At 46.6% G+C, this 18575-nt stretch overlaps 1 protein-coding gene across 3 annotated transcripts in view; it reads right to left on the bottom strand.

Moving 5' to 3' along the window:
• Positions 1 to 15565, bottom strand: part of LOC127007164 (uncharacterized) — a 78308-nt gene extending 62743 nt beyond the window's left edge. For all 3 annotated transcript variants that reach the window (XM_050877874.1, XM_050877877.1, XM_050877876.1), the window contains exons 1-2: positions 15444 to 15565; positions 8577 to 9790 (exon numbers count right to left, since the gene is read on the bottom strand). The gene's annotated coding sequence lies outside the window, so the exon portion shown is untranslated. The remainder of the gene's footprint in view (positions 1 to 8576; positions 9791 to 15443) is intronic.
• Positions 15566 to 18575: the final 3010 nt, after the last annotated feature.

Raw genomic sequence — 18575 nt, 5'->3', positions numbered from 1 at the left:
TTGGATGAAGATATTGGATGAAGATTTGAAGATGGATGAAGATATTGGATGAATTGGAGAAGATTGGAACTTGACTGGAGAAGATTGGATGAAGATATGGATGAAGATTTGAAGATGGATGAAGATACTGAGATGGAAGAGAGAACAAGAGAATGAATACGAGAAAACTATAAAAGAGGAAGTGGAAAATAAGAGAAGGAGGAGGAGGTGGTGGTGGTGGTGGTGGTGACTGCCAGGCATGAAGAAAACACTATAAGCATGAATGAGTTTGGAAAAGGAATGACGGAGGGGGAGTAGGGGGGGAAGTTACTAAACCTGAAACCCCCCCTACCCCCCCCCTCTCCCGGCCTCCTCACCCCGTAGCTTCCACCCTCCCTCCCCTTCTATCCTTCGTTACATTCCACTACCACCACAACTACCACCACCACCACCACCACCATCATCACTATATCACCACCACAACTGTTACAACTAATCGAATAGTACCAAACACACAAAAACGCTCATATTTTACACTAATAATTATATAAGGTAAGACAATATCAGTCCCTTTAACTATTTCCTTATACTGTTGACCCTTTACGTAAAAAATAGCAAGAAAACAAAATTATTTTCGACAAGTCTTTCAGCTACATGAAAAAAAAAGTTGAGCCTGGTGTAAGGAGGAGGTGGAGGCGCTGGTGGAGAGGCAGGAGGCATAGCATACCCTCCAGCCTCCTTGCCGACCTCTTCCAGTATTGTGTGGAGGAGGAGGAAGAGGAGGAGGAGGAGGAGGAGGAGGAGGTGGGTACTGGCTTGGGTAGGCCGCGATTCTTAGACTATTACTACTGTGCGAGAGAATGTGCCCGAGATTACCAGGTGAGGCAGACAGAAAGGCAGGTAACGAAGGCATGGAAAGAGACAGACAGAAAGACAGACAGACAGACAGACAGACAGACAGATAGACAGACAGACAGACAGACAAACAGGTAGACAGACAGACAGATAGATAGACAGACAGACAGACAGATAGACAGACAGACAGACAGACAGACAGACAGACAAACAGACAGAAAGACAGACAGACAGACAGACAGACAGACAAACAGGTAGACAGACAGATAGATAGATAGACAGACAGACAGACAGACAGACAGAGACAGGTAGACAGGAATGCAGAAATATACAGCGAGATACAGTCCAGCAAAGAGGCGGACAAAGAGACAGAGAGGTAAGGAGGAGGAGGTAGAAGAGGGAGACAAACAGGGCGGCAGGAGCAGAGACGGGCAGGTGGGTAGGCAGACAGATTGCACACAGACGGTGAGACAAGCAAACAGACAGACAGACAGAGACAGGAAGGCACAGGAGGGAGGAAAAAAAGGTTGCAGAGGAGCACGGAGGCACCGATATAAGTGGAAGGGGAGGGAGGGAAGGAGGAAGGGAGGGGAGAACGTAGGCAGGCATGTCGGGGCAGAGGCAGAGGAACTAGACGGAGTTGTTCCCACACGCGGGTCCCGTTAAGAAGTGTGACCCTGCGTGGAGGAGGAGGAGGAGGAGGAGGAGGAAGAAATGGAGAAGCAACAGCCCCCTTCCCGCCAAGCTCATTCACTGTTTCAAGCTTGTAACTACTACCCCTGCCCTCCTTCCTTCCCACCTTCCCTCCCTCCTTCCCTTCATTCCTCCCTTCCCTGCCTCCCTCCCAAGCTTGTAACTACCCATGCCCTCCTTCCTTCCCACCTTCCCTTCATTCCTCCCTTCCCTGCCTCCCTCCCAAGCTTGTAATTACCCATGCCCTCCCTCCCTCCCTCCCAAGCTTGTAACTACCCATGCCCTCCCTCCCTCCTTCCCTCCATTCCTCCCTTCCTTGCCTCCTTTCCAAGCTTTTTTTTTTTTTTTTTACAGCAGAGGAAACAGCTCAAGGGAAAAAAAAAAAATCCCGCTATTCGCTGCTCCTATAAAAAGCTCAGATGATTGGCCGAAAAATAGGTCGATTTCGGAAGGAGAGGTGTCCTGATACACTCCTCTTGAAAGAGTTCAAGTCGTAGGCAGGAAGAAATACAGATGAAGGAAGCAAGGAAGGTTGTTCTAAGGTTTACCTGCGTGAGGGATGAGAGTGAAGATGCTGGTTAACTCGTGCGTAAGGGATTTGGACAGTAAAGGGATGAGCTTGAGTAGAAAGTCGTGTGCGGCAAGGCCGCGGGAGGGGGGGGAGGCATGCAGTTAGCAAGTTCAGAAGAGCAGTCAACGTGAAAATATCGATAGAAGATAGAAAGAGTGGCAACACGGCGGCGGAATTTAAGAGGTAGAAGACTATCAGTAAGAGGAGGAGAGCTGATGAGACGAAGAGCCTTTAGCTGGCGTCACACTGGACCCAAATCTGGTGAGCACAAGCTCTTGCTGGCAGCTTTTGCTCGTGAGCAAGTCACTGGTGTCCTCACACTGACGAGCGGCAAACGACGAGCAACACTGTAAACAAAGCCTCAGCCATGGCGCCTACTACATCTACGCTTCGCATTACGGCTAAGTGTGCAGCTGTGACGGCATTACTTGCCGTTATTCAACGAATGCAGAAGAAGAAAAGATGAGTCTCGGCTCGGTCATGACTGAACGGAAGGGAGACCCATGGTGATTTGCATCCAGCTAACTTTCTTCAGCCTAGACACAGAAATGTGGATGGCTGTGGTCCCATAACTCGGGATGGTCCCTGACTCTAAATATTAAAGAATGCACAATACCGGAGGACCAATGAACTCTAGAACTAGGAGCGAAGGTGGCCATGGCGAGTGTTTATTTCAGCTGGGCGGTCTTGGTCTTGGCTAAGGATCCAGTAATCAAAATAAAAACCAACACTACTTTTCACAACATCATACCGTAAATTATTACAAACACCATCAAACATAAAGCGAGTATGTGAATAAGTTTTCTAATATCATGGGTATACGGATCCGATACACTAGGCAATATATATTATTCACATATCAGTGCACCAAAGCTCGCGGCTCGCCGAGCTGCTCCCCGTCCAAACGGCGAGTAAAACGCAGGAGCAAAAACTCGCGAGCAAGCCATCCCGCGAGCAAAAGCTGCCAGCAAAAGCTCGTGCTCGCCAGATTTGGTCCAAAGTGAGAGTGTCCAAGAGAGCTATGTAAGTGGAGCCCCCACACACGAGATGTAAACTCCATACGAAGGCGGATGAGGCCCCTGTATATGGATAGCATCTGTGCGGGGGGGAAGAACTGGCGGAGACGATACAGAACGCCCAACCTCGAGGAAGCTGATTTAGTGAGAGAAGAGATGTGAAGTTTCCAGTTAAGATTTTGAGTTAAGGATAGACCGAGGATGTTTAGTGTTGAAGAAGGTGACAGCTGAGTGTTGTTGAAGAATAGGGGATAGGGGATTGTAACTACCCATGCCCTCCCTCCCTCCCTCCATTCCTTCCCTTCCTTCATCACTCCCTTCCACTTTCCCTCTCCTAAGATTTCGATGCTCAACTCCTCACTTCCTTTTACAACAGCATTTTTCGCCCCTCTCTTCCCTTGCACCACGATTTCCTATTTGTTCTTAGATGAGTTAGGGTAAGTTAGGTTAAGTTAGGTTAGGTTAATCTGGGTAAAGTAAGGTAAGGTATTGTGGGGTAAGGTAAGGAAAATAAGGTAAGACAAGGTAAGGTAATGAAAGGTATCTAAAGGTAAGGTGAGGTAAGGTGAGGTAAGGTAAGGTGAGGCAAGGTAAGGTAAGGTGAGGTACGGTAAGGTAAGGTAAGGTAAAGTGAGTTAAGGTAAGGTAAGGTAAGTCAGGTAAGATTAGGTAAGGGAAAGTAATTAGGGGTGAGAAAAGGTAAGAATATACATTAGGTTAGTGTTTTCAGAAGGTTGGTCCAAGATTTCTTAGTCGCATAGTGTCCTTAGTCCTAGCCTCACGAAACACCTGGTATAATTTTTCTCCGTTATGTATTTTGATGGAGAATGTTCAAAATGTTTGGACTGTGTGGAACGAAAAGGAAGGTAATGTTGCGGCATGTGAAGGAATGTGTTGAGACTGGAGCAAATGAACGTGAAGATAAGGGAAGGGAAGGGAAGGAAAGGAAAGGAAAGGAAAAGAAAGGAAAGGAAAGGAAAGGGAAGGGAAGGGGGAAGGGAAGAGAAGGAAGGAAGGAAGGAACGAGAATGGGAGGAAAGGGCATGAAGAGGGAAGGGGAAGGGGAAGAGAAGGGAAGAGGAAGGAGAGGAAAGAAAAGGGGAGGAAAGGGCAAGGAGAGGGAAGGGGAAGGGGAATAGAAGGGAAGAGGAAAGGGAGGAAAGAGAAGGGGAGGGAAGGGCAAGGGGAAGAGAAGGAAGGGGAGGAGAAGGAAGGGAAGGAAGCAGAAGGGGAGGGAAGAAGAAGAGAAGAAAAGGGAAGGAATGGGTTTAATTATGAATGAAAAATGACCTGGCTGGGATGATGAGGGACTGTGTGTGTGTGTATGTGTGTGTGTTATACAAGTTAAGAAGGTTTTCGTAAATTTCTCATATCAAAGTTGGCAGTTCTCTTTAAAGGTACATACGTAAGCAAACAGAGAATTAAGAATATCAGAAACAGTGTAAAAAAAGGAAAACGAAGACTGACAGAGCCGACAGGAGAGCAGTGGTGGGAGGCAACAAGCGTTAAATCATACTAAAAAGAAATACAGTACTCATATATACTATTCAAGATAACATTATTTTTAACTCTTTTTTTATAGGGGCAGTGTTCAGCGGGCTTTTTTTCCTCATTATTACTTTGTTTTGCCCTTGAGCTACTTCCTTTACTGTAAAAATAAAAATAAAAACTCCCGCCGTATAGCATGTTTAGCAAGTGTAGTGTGACCCTGAACACCATAAGTTAGTGTAGTATTACGCCTAACACGAGTAAGCCATCAACTACCCGCAGTGTCCTTGCATTCACACCCATTGTCTGAGTATCATCATCATCATCATCTCCTCCTCCTCATCTTCATCACCAGCAGCATAGTCATCCTCTTCATACTAATCTTCTCGTTCTTTCATTTCTTCTTTCTTTCTCTCTTTTTACTACTATTGTTCTTGTGCCTCTCGTTCATCCTGTTCTTGCTCTACTTCTGTGTGTGTTCAAACATCTACAGTCTGCACCCACCGTCTTAGCGCATCATCTTCCCTTACCCAGCCTCCCTCTATCCCTGACTCACGCGTCTTAGGTCAGGTGAGGTTAGATTGGTCAAGGCGAGATAAGGTATGGTAGGAAAGGGAAAGGAGGAGGAGGAAAGGAGAGGGAAGAGGAGGAAAGGAAAGGGAAGAGGAGGAACGGAAAGGGAAGGGAAGAGAAAGGAATAGAAGGGAAGGAAGATGGAAGGGAAGGGAAGGCAAGGCAAGGCAAGGCAAGGCAAGGGAAAGGAAGGGTAGGGAAGGGAAGGGAAGGAAAGGAAAGGGAAGGGATGAGAGATGGAAAGGAAGGGAAGGGAGATGGGAGGGAAGGAAAGGAAAGGAAAGGAAAGGAAAGGAAAGGAAGGGAAGGGAAGGGAAGAAAAGGAGCAGGAAAGGAAAGGAGCAGGAAAGGAAAGGAAGGGAAGGAAAAGTAGGGTAAAATAAGGTAAGGTAAGGTAAATTCGGGACATCTTACTCACCCTATATCCATGACTCACGCCCAGCTGACCCACGAGAGAGTGAAAGTGACCCGCTGACCCGTAAGCTCTGTCCATTTTTTTCCCCAAACCTTCCTTACTTAACCCGTCTCCCTCACTCGCTCAAGGCCGCCGCAAAATACACAGATCCTTCACACTTTCTCTTCGGTATAAAACGGGAGAGAAGATGAGGCTGTCAGGATGCTTGCCCCCCCTCTCCCTCTCTCCCCCCCCCCGTCCTCTCCTCATCTCCCGGTCTGCAGCCTCCTCCTCAGCATCCCGCCGCCGCCGCCACTTTTTAATAGGAATGAGTCACGCATCGTCTTCCATCTTCCGTCTCCTTCTACTTCTTATGTACGTTCCCTCTTTTTCCTTCATCTTATAGAGTTATTTTTTTCATTATGCCCTTCCTTCCTCCCTAACTTCCTCCAGTAATTTCCTTTTCCTTTACTCTTTCTTTCCGTTTTCTCCTTCATTCATTTCTTCCCTCTTTCCTCTCGACTCTCCTCCCTTCCTTCCTTCCTTCCTTCCTTACTGCTTTATGATTCTCCGCTCCTTCCTTCTCTCTCTCTCTCTCTCTCTCTCTCTCTCTCTCTCTCTCTCTCTCTCTCTCTCTCTCTCTCTCTCTCTCTCTCTCTCTCTCTCTCTCTCTCTCTTCCTCCATTCTTCCTCCCTTCCTTTTCACTCTTCCTCTCTGAATCATTATAACTGGCACGAGATAAATGTCCAAATGCCACATGCCAGTATTGTTAATCAAATATATATATTAGCATAATCCTCCTACATTACAACTGACAGAGAACTGATAAACAGAGAGACAGACATAAAACCAAAGAAAACCAGACAATCCCACAGACAGACAGAGAGACAAACCCCGAGACAGCCAGTTACCAGTTACATAAGCCCCCCACGCTTAGGCCACTCGTCACTGAATACTCGAGGCCAGAACGTGATAGCCGTCAAGTGGCGGCAGCACGAGCGAGCCAGTGAGCAGCAAAGGGCAGTGGCCGGCGCCGTTCACACGCCGCTTGCGAGTTGAATGAATGAGTTGAGGAGGAGGAGGAGGAGGAGGAGGCTTCTATCCCCCCCCCTTCCCCACCACCGTCCCTTGATTCCGTTTCGTTCCCTTCCCTTCATTTTCTTCCTTTTCCTTCCCTTCCCTCCCTCTCACTTTCAATTCCATACCCCTGTCTCTTCCTTTCCCTTCCTGTTTCGGTTTTTCCTTTCCTTTTCCTTCCTATATCCCTTCCCTTCCAACTCTTTCCTTCCCTTCCCTCCCTGTCACTTTCAATTCCATATCCTTGTCTACTCCTTTCCCCTCCTTCCCTACCCTCCTTCTCCTTCCCATCCTATATCTTCTCTACCTTTCCCCTTTCCATTCCTCCCATTCCTGCTTTTTCCCTTCCTCTCACTTTCAATCCCATATTCCTGCCGCTACCTTTCCCTTCCCTCCCTCCCCTCTTTTTCATTCCCATCCAATATCTTCTCTACTCACATCTTTCCCCTTCCCATCCCTCCCATCCCTTCTTTCTCCCTCCCTCTCACTTTCAATCCCACAGTCCTGCCGCTTCTTTCCTTTTCCTTCCCCTTCCCTCCTTTTCCTTCCTATTCTAATGCTTCTCTACCTCTCACTCTTTCCCCTTCCCATCTCTCTCCTCCCCTTCTTTACCCCTTCCTCTCATTTTGAATCCTATAGGTACTCCTCCCGCTTCCTTCCCCTTCTTTTCCTATCCATCATCCCCTTCCCATAACTTCTCTACCTCTTAATCTTTCCCCTTTCCACCCTTCTCCTCCCCTTCTTTCCCCCTTTCTGTCACTTTCAATCACATACCTCTGTCTTAATCCTCTCCTTTCCTTCCTTCTCCCTTCCCTTTCCCTTCCCCCCCCTCCCCCCCTTCTGCTTCGGTCTGCCGGGTGTTGGCCTTCCTGCTATGGAGCGTGACTGCTTTCCTGACTTCCTGCTTTTCCGCCCCGCCGCCCGACTAGCCTCCATTCACCTGTTGCCTCCACCTGGTGCTAACACTAATTGGGCACCCGTACACACCTGGTCTTGCTACTAATTAGACCCATAGACACACCTTATACGACTAATTTGAAGCCCTACTATCTTACCTCATATTTATGCTACTAATCTGACGCATCTATGCCACTTTTACTAGTATGTTAACGTCTATTGGCACATTCCACCGTTAGTTCGACTCATACAGGATCTATTTACTGCTATTTTGATACCTACCCGACTACGCCTCTTGCTGTGCTTGTGTTTGTGTGTGGGGGGGGCGGGGAGGAAAGGGGTAAGCAAACATATACATCATCCATGACAACCAAAACTGCACACCAACACAACCAACCACACTCTCCCTCTCTCTTGACCAACAACGATTAGCAACTCCATCATACGCTTCTGATTTCCATTTTCTTAAGGTGCTCTCGCTCCCCCACGAGACTCAAGTGTGTTTGGTACAGGCTGGCAGCGAGACGGCACTGACTAGACGGCTGAGGAGGCGCGGCCAGCACTGCAATTAAGGGAACCAAGCGGGAAATCGTGTGGAACTAACAGCATGATAGCACGAGGGGAACGAACCAACCGCAGCGACAGCATACGACAGCCTAAAGAGGAAACATGCTGCAGGGTGTGTGGATTGGTGTATGTGTGTGTGTGTGTGTGTGTGTGTGTGTGTAACAATCTATTCTAACCACGTTCTTGCATGGACAGAAATATATAGGTTGGTATTATAAGGCACTCTCGCTTCTTACATCAGCCATTTCTAAAGGTCGAAGAGGGGGTCAGTCGGGCTCCAATGGGTGCTTTTTTCAGGTTCATGGTACAGAAGAAGACTCACACTACGACCAGGGTCATAAAACTACCCCTGGAAATGCCCACCACTCCTACGAAAGCCTTGTCAAATATGTGTTCTTTGGCGGCGATATGTCTTGTAATAACAAAGAGTATAAAGTATAAAAAAAATTATCGTCTCTTCCTTACCTTGCTTTCCGTGGGTTGCAAACGTGGAAGCGAGGAGCCATACAGGTGGAAGGGCAAGATAGTCCTGATGATGATGATGATTGTGGTGGTGGTGGTGGTGGTATTACTATTGCTTCCGATAAAGACGACAATAGAAGCGATGGTCACACCCGCTCACTCGTACACACACACACACACACACACACACACACACACACACACACACACACACTCTATCAGGATGTTATTATTCACCGTAACTGTTTTCTTATCAACGCTCAAACTTACTTCCTTTATTTGTTTTCTTCTTGTGTTTTCATTGTTTCCTTTTCTTACTTGCCTCTCTTTTCTTCTTTCTTTGTTTCCTTGTGCAACCCTTCTGCCTAACCACATGTACAAAGGTCAGTAACTCTTTGTCTATCTAGTTTCCATTTTTTTTTTTCCGACGTCACTTCTATTTAAATGTACTTGTTGGATCACCATAAAATTAGATGGATAGATTTTCAGTATATTTGCTTTACACACTTATCTATCTCGCTTACACTCCTCAATAAAAATATTTACTGCTCTTTACATATATACAATTTTCAATAATGAAGAACTTCCTTTGGCTTATTTACGAACCAGTGTAACAAAACTTCTGGGGCGACATCACTTCAGGACACACGCCAATGCAAGGACGCCACACTCGGACCCTCAATTTTCAGCCTGAGTGAGGCAAAATTTCCTCTTTCAGCGGATGAACAAACACACAATCGCCTATTCCTGAGGAGGGTCCCCGGGGCAGAGGCAGTAGCGGCGGCGGGCGACACGGAAGCGAGCCATTAACTTCACCTCGTTGCTGCCATTAACCTGACACACCTTTGTGACACACTGTTTGCTAACCGTTTTCTTTTGTTAGCTTTACGGGAGGCATTCATGGGCGGGGCGGAGGACGGGTGGAGGACGCCAGCCCACGGTTCATCACATGCGCAACACTACACTCCACTGGCACTCGACTCACACGCGTGTATCCAGTCACCGGGTTTTGGTAGTGACTCTTCAACGACTCACGGTTCATCACACGCATGACACTCCACTCCACTTGTACTGTCCACTTGTCTATCCAGTCACCGGGTTCTCGCAGTCACTCTTCGACCACTCATACATAGTTCACGACCCGCGCTGCACTCCACTCGCACTGTCCTCTCGTGTTTTCATAGTCACTCTCCTCAACGGGTTCCGACACATTCCACCTGCAAGATACATGGACATTATAAACAGCTCTAGGACTTTATACATGGAATAGGACAAGAGTTGTACAAGAAAACAAAAAAAGAAGAAAACGGACAAGTAAGAGAAGAAAACGAAGAAAGCACAAGAATAAAAACACACATGAAAGCAAAGTCACTGTTCTACCCGACCAATTGTTGTTAGATCTTTCGGAAATGTGGATTAGTATGTTAAAAGGTAAGACAGAAACGTTGAAAGGAGCAAGAAAACCTAAATCTTTGTTCTTCTGCAGCAGCAATATTTACTCAGCTTCATGTACGACAATATATGCTCAAAGGATCAAACTCTGCACTCAAGTTTGGGAAATCTCTGCCAACGGTCTTTGCCATTGTAGACACTTTTCCTTAATTTGACCTTAACCGGCATCTTTTAATAATATTCTCCGTTTTCGTTTCGTGTCGTTATTTTAAAAAGCTCTGTTCTATCTTCCATGTGCTGGCCTTGCTCTCCTAACGGTAGCAAGTCGCCATAAGGAAGCGGGACCATTGTTTTTTTTCCAGGCCACATATCCTTAATGGCCAACGCCAATCCATTTAACGCTAAGGAAACGAAATTAAACAAGGGGGCAGGATCGTCCATTTCCCTGAGCCAAGACATAACCACAGCCTCATCCATACCTTCTTAAATAAAAGCCTACAAGCAAAACCAGTAATTACAGGCAAAGATAACGGCCTATCGCTAACATGAAACATCGTGCGAAGTTTTTTTTTAATCTTTTTTTTTTAATTCATGATGGGAGCAAAAGAGCAAGTCACCCCGAGAAAGACAATTCCTCCGCAGTGTCGCCTCGCCTCGACCCTCCCTCCCTCCTCACATGACCTCCTCCTCCTCCGCCTTCACCACAACACATGCTCATGACTTTCCCTGCCACCGCCGCCTCCGTGAGTTCCCTGCCGCTTTGATCATGGACTAATATATCTCTGCCCCTACTCGTGACTGCCCTCCCCCACACCTCCACCCACACACACCTCTGTTTCACCTCACTTTCGCTTGAGGAAACAACGCGTCCAAGGTGGGTCTTGACATGTGATGCAACGCTCATGATTGATCAAACCAGATGGCGCACTACACTTAGCCTAATCCTTTTTTTATAACTAAGTGAACTTTAGCATTAACGCTTTATATTACAACAACAGCAGCTGACGATAAAACAAAAATAGGCTCATAAATACATGAGGAACCCGTCGATTACTGGCAAGAGCAGAGCCACAATATGGTTCTAGGTTTCGCGACTGATTTGTCATCCCTCGCCTGCTGCTTCTTCACAAATAGACAACTGAATACCAGGCGACGGGAGGCAGACCGTGCTGTGCTCTATCGACAGGCTTGCAGAAGGGTCGTGAGGGAAACGCTTAAAATTAAAACTGGGTCACTAAGAAAAGTTAGAACATTGGCCTCGAGAAGCGAACGAAGCGACGCTGGAGCGTGCACGTCGCGGTTGTCAGCTCTTCCAAGCACGACAAACCCGACACGCTGCGGCTGCCTCGTCACCAGCATCGCCTTCCCTCATTCCGCACGAGGAGACAACATTTACCGCTCTCTTGGGCTTGACACTCGAGCGCGCCCCGCTTCCCCATGCATAGGATAAGTGGATGGCAGAATATATAGAGGGGTAGTTGGAGGTCGAATATAGCGAACCTTGGAAGTTTACGCGTGACCGTCCCTCGAACTCTTGTTGCTGGACCTGCCGCGCATGCTGGCTACGGCCGGTCAACGGGCGGTCAGCGGCTCTTTCCGGTTCATCAGAAAAAACCTGTCTAGTGAGCACGGCACCTGCATGATCTCTGGAAACCAACACACACACACACACACACACACACACACGAGTCCAACACGTGATCAGGCTGTGGTGAATTACACACACACACACACACACACAGAGAGAGAGAGAGAGAGAGAGAGAGAGAGAGAGAGAGAGAGAGAGAGAGAGAGAGAGAGAGAGAGAGAGAGAGAGAGAGAGAGAGAGAGAGAGAATGTATGCTTACACACTTCACGTCTTTAGGTCCTCAACACCAGGATCCGTACGACATCTATGGATCCATGCTCAGCACCTCCCAGCAATGACACGGACGAGTATACAGACGTTTTATTGCGGAGGAGGAGATGATGGCGGAAGAGAAACAGGAAAAGTACGTCATCTTCACTTATCCTGCAACGATACTCAAACAAACATAATATTCCACAGGACAATGCGTAATGAGATAAGGCTCTTCAAAAAAGTTTAGATGCAGTTGCAAATAACGTCATCTACATAGACTGAGAAAACGACACCTGTTGGGGGCAACGGTTACTTCTATGGTATCTATTTACCCTTTCCAAACTGCCCTATCGAGTTTATCATTGAATAATGGTTTGTCAAGTAAAGAAAAAAATAGTCATGATTTATTAAGTCAAGAGATAACCAGTACCTCTAATCCATACAAAACAACCCTTTGCAGGATTCTGCGTTCAGCCACTGGCGGTCACACACTGCTTTTAGTCTTGAATAAATTTGACGCCAACACCAAAAGCCTCGGGCCATGATCTTCACTTCACTTTTTTCCTTTCCTGCCAGCTTTGCCTTCGCCTTTGCTGTCCTTCATCTTCCACCTTTGATTAGATAGTTAGTGTAGCTTGTCACAAACAACCTCGTAAGGACCAGCAGGTCTGCTGTTGTTTGTTCTTCCTTTGTGTTCCTTTGTGGTTGTTATTGTTTGAGTAGAGGGGAGGAGGCGGGGGGAAGCAGAGGCAGAGTGACCAGATTATTGTACTATGCACAATATGTTTGCTGGGTTTCTCACCGAAACTGTCGCACCCACAAAAATAACGATACTTTAATCATACTTAGTGTTGAGACCATTAACTACTGATGAATTTTGGCGAGCGGAAAGAATAAATCGACGTTCCTAAAACCTGAGCTAACTATCGTATTTTAAAATGATTATCGCACTTTAAAAGTCTGGCGCGGGTTTAAATGGACCGAGTTAAAGGTTAAATCTTGTCTCTTTCTTAATCGCAGGAAATCTAAAATCAATCAGATTTACGTGACAACTGCAGGTAATGCTCCATTACCTTGTCTCATCACCACTAGTGTTCGCTGACCATGTAACGAGGCCTTTATATGAGTCTGGGACCGCCTCTTTCCTGTTCCTCACGCCTATACTCAAGCAGACATGTGTTCCTATATTGGTTCTTGCTCGCTATACAAGACACACATACTCCCCTCCCCTCACAGCCACGCCCACACCTACCTACCTTCACCCCTACCCCCGACACACACGCACACCGGTAATCTTGCATCAACAGGGCTTCCCATGCATACCAGACAACCCGTTAAACACCGCAACGGAACTTATCAAGCAGAAAGGCACTCATAAGCAATGACATCTCTATCGTTTAATGTACCCCCATACTAAAAAGATTAATGGTGAAATCACAATGTCGGCGATAGTCTAAGCTTCATGCAAGTATTAAGCAGGGTAATACTTATCATTTCCTTATTGATAACTCTCTGCTCCCTTCCCTCAACACGCACACATGTTTGCACAGATTCAAACACGTTTCTTCTCGGCCTAAAAATGGTTCTGAGGACGAGGATAAACAAGGCTAGTATCATAACGTCATCCAAGCAATAATCAGTACCGTAGTTTACTTTTTTCACCTTATATCTTATCATCAGCTCCTCCCTCCACCACATCCACACACATAGTAGGTGCATGAATTCAAACATTCCCCCTCTGCTTGAACATCCTCCTGGGAACACGCGAATCTACTAAACTACACAAGCAGAAATTATAAGTTCTCCCTCGTCAAATTATGATCGTCTCTATCAATCACGCTTGTACATATTCAAACAGGTTCATTATTGCTTGCTTAAGACCCTGCGTACATTGATCGTCTGAACAAGAGAGAAAGGAAAGCATAGTGTTCATCATTGCTTGTACTTTTTTACAGCAAAGGAAGCAGCTCAAGGGCAAAAAATTGTAATGAGAAAAAAAGGCCGCTAATCATTGCCCCTATACGATATTGGTTGAGGCTGATCGCCTGAGCAAGGAAGGAAGGCAACCATGCAGTGTTTACGGGACTCGCGGGGACAGGAAATGTTAGGAGCACACACACCCCGTCTGGCCTGTGCTCGGGGCAAGACCTTCGAGGCGCCAGCAGGTTGTGGCGGTGGTGGTGGTGGTGGTGGAGCTGACTCAACCCAGCAGGTAAAAAAAAAATAATAATAATAATACAAGCCAGTTACCAGCAGCAGCGTGGGAAAGAACGGATTGTGATTCTCTTGGTCGCCTTGACATTGTATTCGATCGTACTTGAAAACGCACGAAGTTCATCCACTGTAAAGTTACGGTTATGGGCATACGCTATGGCTACGCGTGGCCTCAGTGCTCATCTCCGTCGTATTGGCAGTGGTACCAATAAATGAGTGCCCTGCTGCCCCTTTACGCACACAGGTAGTAGTCTGGGTGTCCTTGCCTCCTGCCATCGCCTCAGGTATCTGGGTACACACGTCAGGGCGTAACAATCAAGAGTAAATAGTGACGCAAGAAATTGATGTCGCTATAACTGCCTGTAGCGATCGCTGGTTAATTGCTCAACACTTCCCGTTCAATTACATCGATTCTCATAGGAATTGTGCCGCTGGTCTAGCTCATGATTAAAAAAATAAAGCGGTGTTCGTTACTGTTAATCCTTCCGTGCCGTTCAAGGTTGTCAACACACACACACACACACACACACACACTAATATTAATGATAAGTATGTCCATCACTAACTTAATTTCTTCCCGTCTACCAAGGTTGTCGACAAATTCACACACACACACACACAAAAAAAAAAAAAAGTACACAAATAACCGCCAATCACTATTAATCCTTTCACGGCACGCAAGGTTATAAAAAGTGTGGCGCGTGTTGGAGCCCTAGAACCACCAAAAAAGTCGATCACAACAACAACACGAACACCAACTTCCTCTAATCAGTTCCTTCGCGGTAACTCTACTTCTGCTGCTTACTGTATGTCTGATTGTTCCCTGCGGCGTGGCCCTAGGAGACTCCCTGATGGCCCCTGGCACGGCTTGGCTCCACCCTCTGTGTCTGTTACGGTCACTGATACAACACATGCACTGCACTACAATTGGCTCACTGGATTGCTATAGCCGGACACTTTACATACAAACCTCCCAGCTGATCGAGTGTTCTTACTTGCTTTTAAAATCGCTGTCACCAGTCTGATGTGTCTGTCACCATCACGGGTTATTACTGATACATTACACAACACTGGGTCACTACATCGGATCACTACTTATCCCTCCCAGTTGATAGCGTGCTAAGGTTTGGGGATTAGTTTGTTACAGAACTCCTGCTGGTTATTAATTGCTCACTCGTCTAAACCACACCACCGATCCTTGCACAGACACACACCTGCCCCCACACATTTGTCATTGCAGTCGGCACTCTTAGCGGCGTCCACACATGCCAGTCTCTTCAATGTCAAGGTGTTTCGGTTCCTCCACGTTACTGTATCACAACACGACACAACTTCACACGCCCTCAACCAGCCTCTCCACTTCTATAGGCACCACGAACGTCTTTACAGGATGAACACTATGTACTACAAACATTCATGCGCACCTCAGACGCTGGAACACGCCGCTGAATCCTTGAGGAAACACCAGAAGGAAGGAAGAAGTGCGGAGGGACGGAGCGCGTGTCAAACCACAACAGAGTCGACAGTACCCCTTCCTCCACCTCCACCCGCGGCCCAGCCTCTACCTTCATGGAGTTGCCACCTACTTATTTCCCTCGCTCCTCCCCTATACAGCTTTTTTCTTATAGTTGCTGGTTGTGTTTCCCCGATAATGCCACGCAGTTGTGATGTCCTTATATCTGTTTATGATCTGCAAGTCTGTCACCGTGGTTAGTTACGTCTCGATCAGCGTTATAGATAAAAAAAGATCGACAGCAAGAGACGGAAGGCACGCATTGCAACTGGCCATCTTATACATCAGGCATTCCTCAAGGTCCACGCCTCCTGCCCTCTCACTTTTACTGCCACCCACTAACCTTTGGCACGATGCATGGAAACGCTGGGTATGCCTGGCCTAGAGGTGCCTGGTGGGGCGGCTAACGGAGGGTGGGTAGCCTTGTCGCCCGCCTCATAGTGACACGCATCTCGCCTTAGAGGAAAATATACGCAATGAACCTTTTTTCATGTGTCTTCGCCCTCTTCCACTATTTCACGTATCAGAAGCCTGTCAGATAAGGCAAGCAAGCGTTTTGAGACTATCAATGGCATAGTTATGAGATGCTTCCCTAACTTCCGGGTCCATTGATATAAGACCCTCACGACAGTCCTTCACTCTCCATGTACAGGCCTAGCCTTAATTTGATCTTACACACACACACACACCAGCAGCAGCAGCCAGCACTCAGGAAGCATGTGATAAAAAAACCGAGAAAGTCATAGTGCAGCCGACGTCTGCCCAGCTGGGGGAGTGTCAGGCTGGTCAGGCGGTCAGGTGGGCGGCGCGGAGATGGTTCAGCCTGGTATGAAAAGTGGCATTCTGGTGCACTTCAGAGACTGGAGGCGCCGGGCCGAGCACGGAGGAACGTATGTAACGAACACCATCCACCTTGTCGCGGCATCCTTGTCCAGAAGCGAGTCCACGCGAGATGAGCTCCTCTGTTAGACACACACACACACACACACACACAATGGATGAACAAGAAAGGCAGACAAGCAGGCATATAGTAACACACACACACACACACACACACACACACACACACACACACATTGACATATTACAGGAGAGAGATGGATGGGCGGATTGCGTATATCTGGACTTAAAAAAGCATTTGACAAAGTACCACATAATAGATTACTATGGAAATTGAAACAGCGAGAAAGTGGGGGGATCGAAGTATAAGGAACTAAATGAGGGATTACTTGATGAACAGAGAACTAAGAACGGTGGTGAGGGATGAAAAGTCAGAGTGAACAGCGACGAGTGGAGTGCCACAGGGCTCGGTGTTCTTAATATACATGATATGCCGGAGGAAGTGTTAGGCTATACGAGTATATTTGTAGATGATGCCAAGCTTCTGAGGAGGATAAAGGAAAAAGAAGATTGTGAGGTTTCAAAATGACTTAAATGAGATACATGAATGGAGTAAGTAATGGGAAATGGAATTCAACACGTGTTATGCACCTATACGGGTGCCCTGCGCATTATCGTCCAGATCCAGATCGAGAAATGCCATATAATGAGAATGGGAAGAGTAAGAACAGACCCATGGCTACATATATGATGGGTGCGATGGTAATAGATGCAGTAAACAACGAAAGGGACCTTGGAGTGATTGTTCAAGATGCACTGACCGCACATTAATAGAATATTTGGAGACATAATTTGTTGCAAAACATTAGAATGACATTTCATTTTATGGATAAGGATATGATGAAATGAATCATGACCAAGATTGGAATACGCAGCATTGGTTTGGTCCGCCCACATGCAGGATAGAGACCAAAATAGTGCCGGAGCTGTCGAGTCTGCCATATGAGAAGAGATTGGAGGAAATGGAACTGACGACGCTTGAGATGAGACGAAGGGGAGACTTAATAGCTCAGTTGACCCCAAATCAGGCGAGAAGCCCCTCCCTATAGACAATGTAGGAAGAACATAGCCGCTCCGTTGCTGGTGATTGATTACATCTAACTAAATTGGGCAAAGCCTTATTGAGAGTGGGCACTCAATAGTGCTTCCATATTTTACCTAAGTTTCTTCATATTTGGGGTCAGCTGAAGTGGAATAGACTGTAGTGGATTGGGGAAATTAGACAGAAGCAACCTGGTTGTGACAATGGGAAGGAGGGGGCAGAGAGGACACAATAAGAAGCAAAAATAGGGAACATGTCTGAAGGATAAAAAGTACAATTTACACACAGAAGGGTAGATGAGGGGAATGGTCTAAAGGAGGAGACTGTGGAGGCGTGGAGTGTCCATCAGATGAGGGAGAGGTTGAACAAATATAGACAAGGAGATAGGACTACCCGAGCTGTAAACCACAAATAGGCAAATACATACACACACACAACAGGTGAACACGAAAGACAGACAAGCAAACGCAGTACACACACACACACACACATACACACATTCTGGAACACGAACACGACATAAATCTCTCTCTCTCTCTCTCTCTCTCTCTCACACACACACACACACACAGTTCCTTACAACTTCAACCTAATACATTTAAATTAACTGATCTGCCAGGTCAGGCATGATGAATTTTCGAACTTGATCTCAATGGATAATGCGCAGGACACTTGTATAGGTGCGTAACATAATTGGGCAGCAACAGCACTATAGAATAACTGAAATGGAGCCAAAGTTACCTACCAGTTGTGGTGTTCATGGCTAATTAAAGGGCTTTCTACTCATGTAGGTTTTATTTTACCAAAAACATATACTATACCGAAAACAATGCAATAAAAAAAATTGAATTACCAATTGGTTTTGGCTCAGAGGAACCACCTGAGTTAAGTAACAAAAACAAATGGTACTCATACATGTACAAAGTCAGAAAAATTAGCCAATGAGTTGCAGTGGCTCCTCACTGGTCAGGCCACTGCCCTCGTCCAAGAGCAGCATCGTCCAAATGTGACCTCACCATCACTGTCCTCTGCCTGAGAGGCCACCCAGTAAGATTTCCCTACCTAGTCATAAAAGGCAAGCATCCTTTTCAGTGGCCAAGA

Source organism: Eriocheir sinensis, chromosome 34, assembly GCF_024679095.1.
Source record: "Eriocheir sinensis breed Jianghai 21 chromosome 34, ASM2467909v1, whole genome shotgun sequence".
NCBI classification, from domain to species: Eukaryota; Metazoa; Arthropoda; class Malacostraca; order Decapoda; family Varunidae; genus Eriocheir; species Eriocheir sinensis.
Note: the sequence above shows the minus strand (reverse complement) of the source record. Positions and strands in the feature narration are given on the sequence as shown.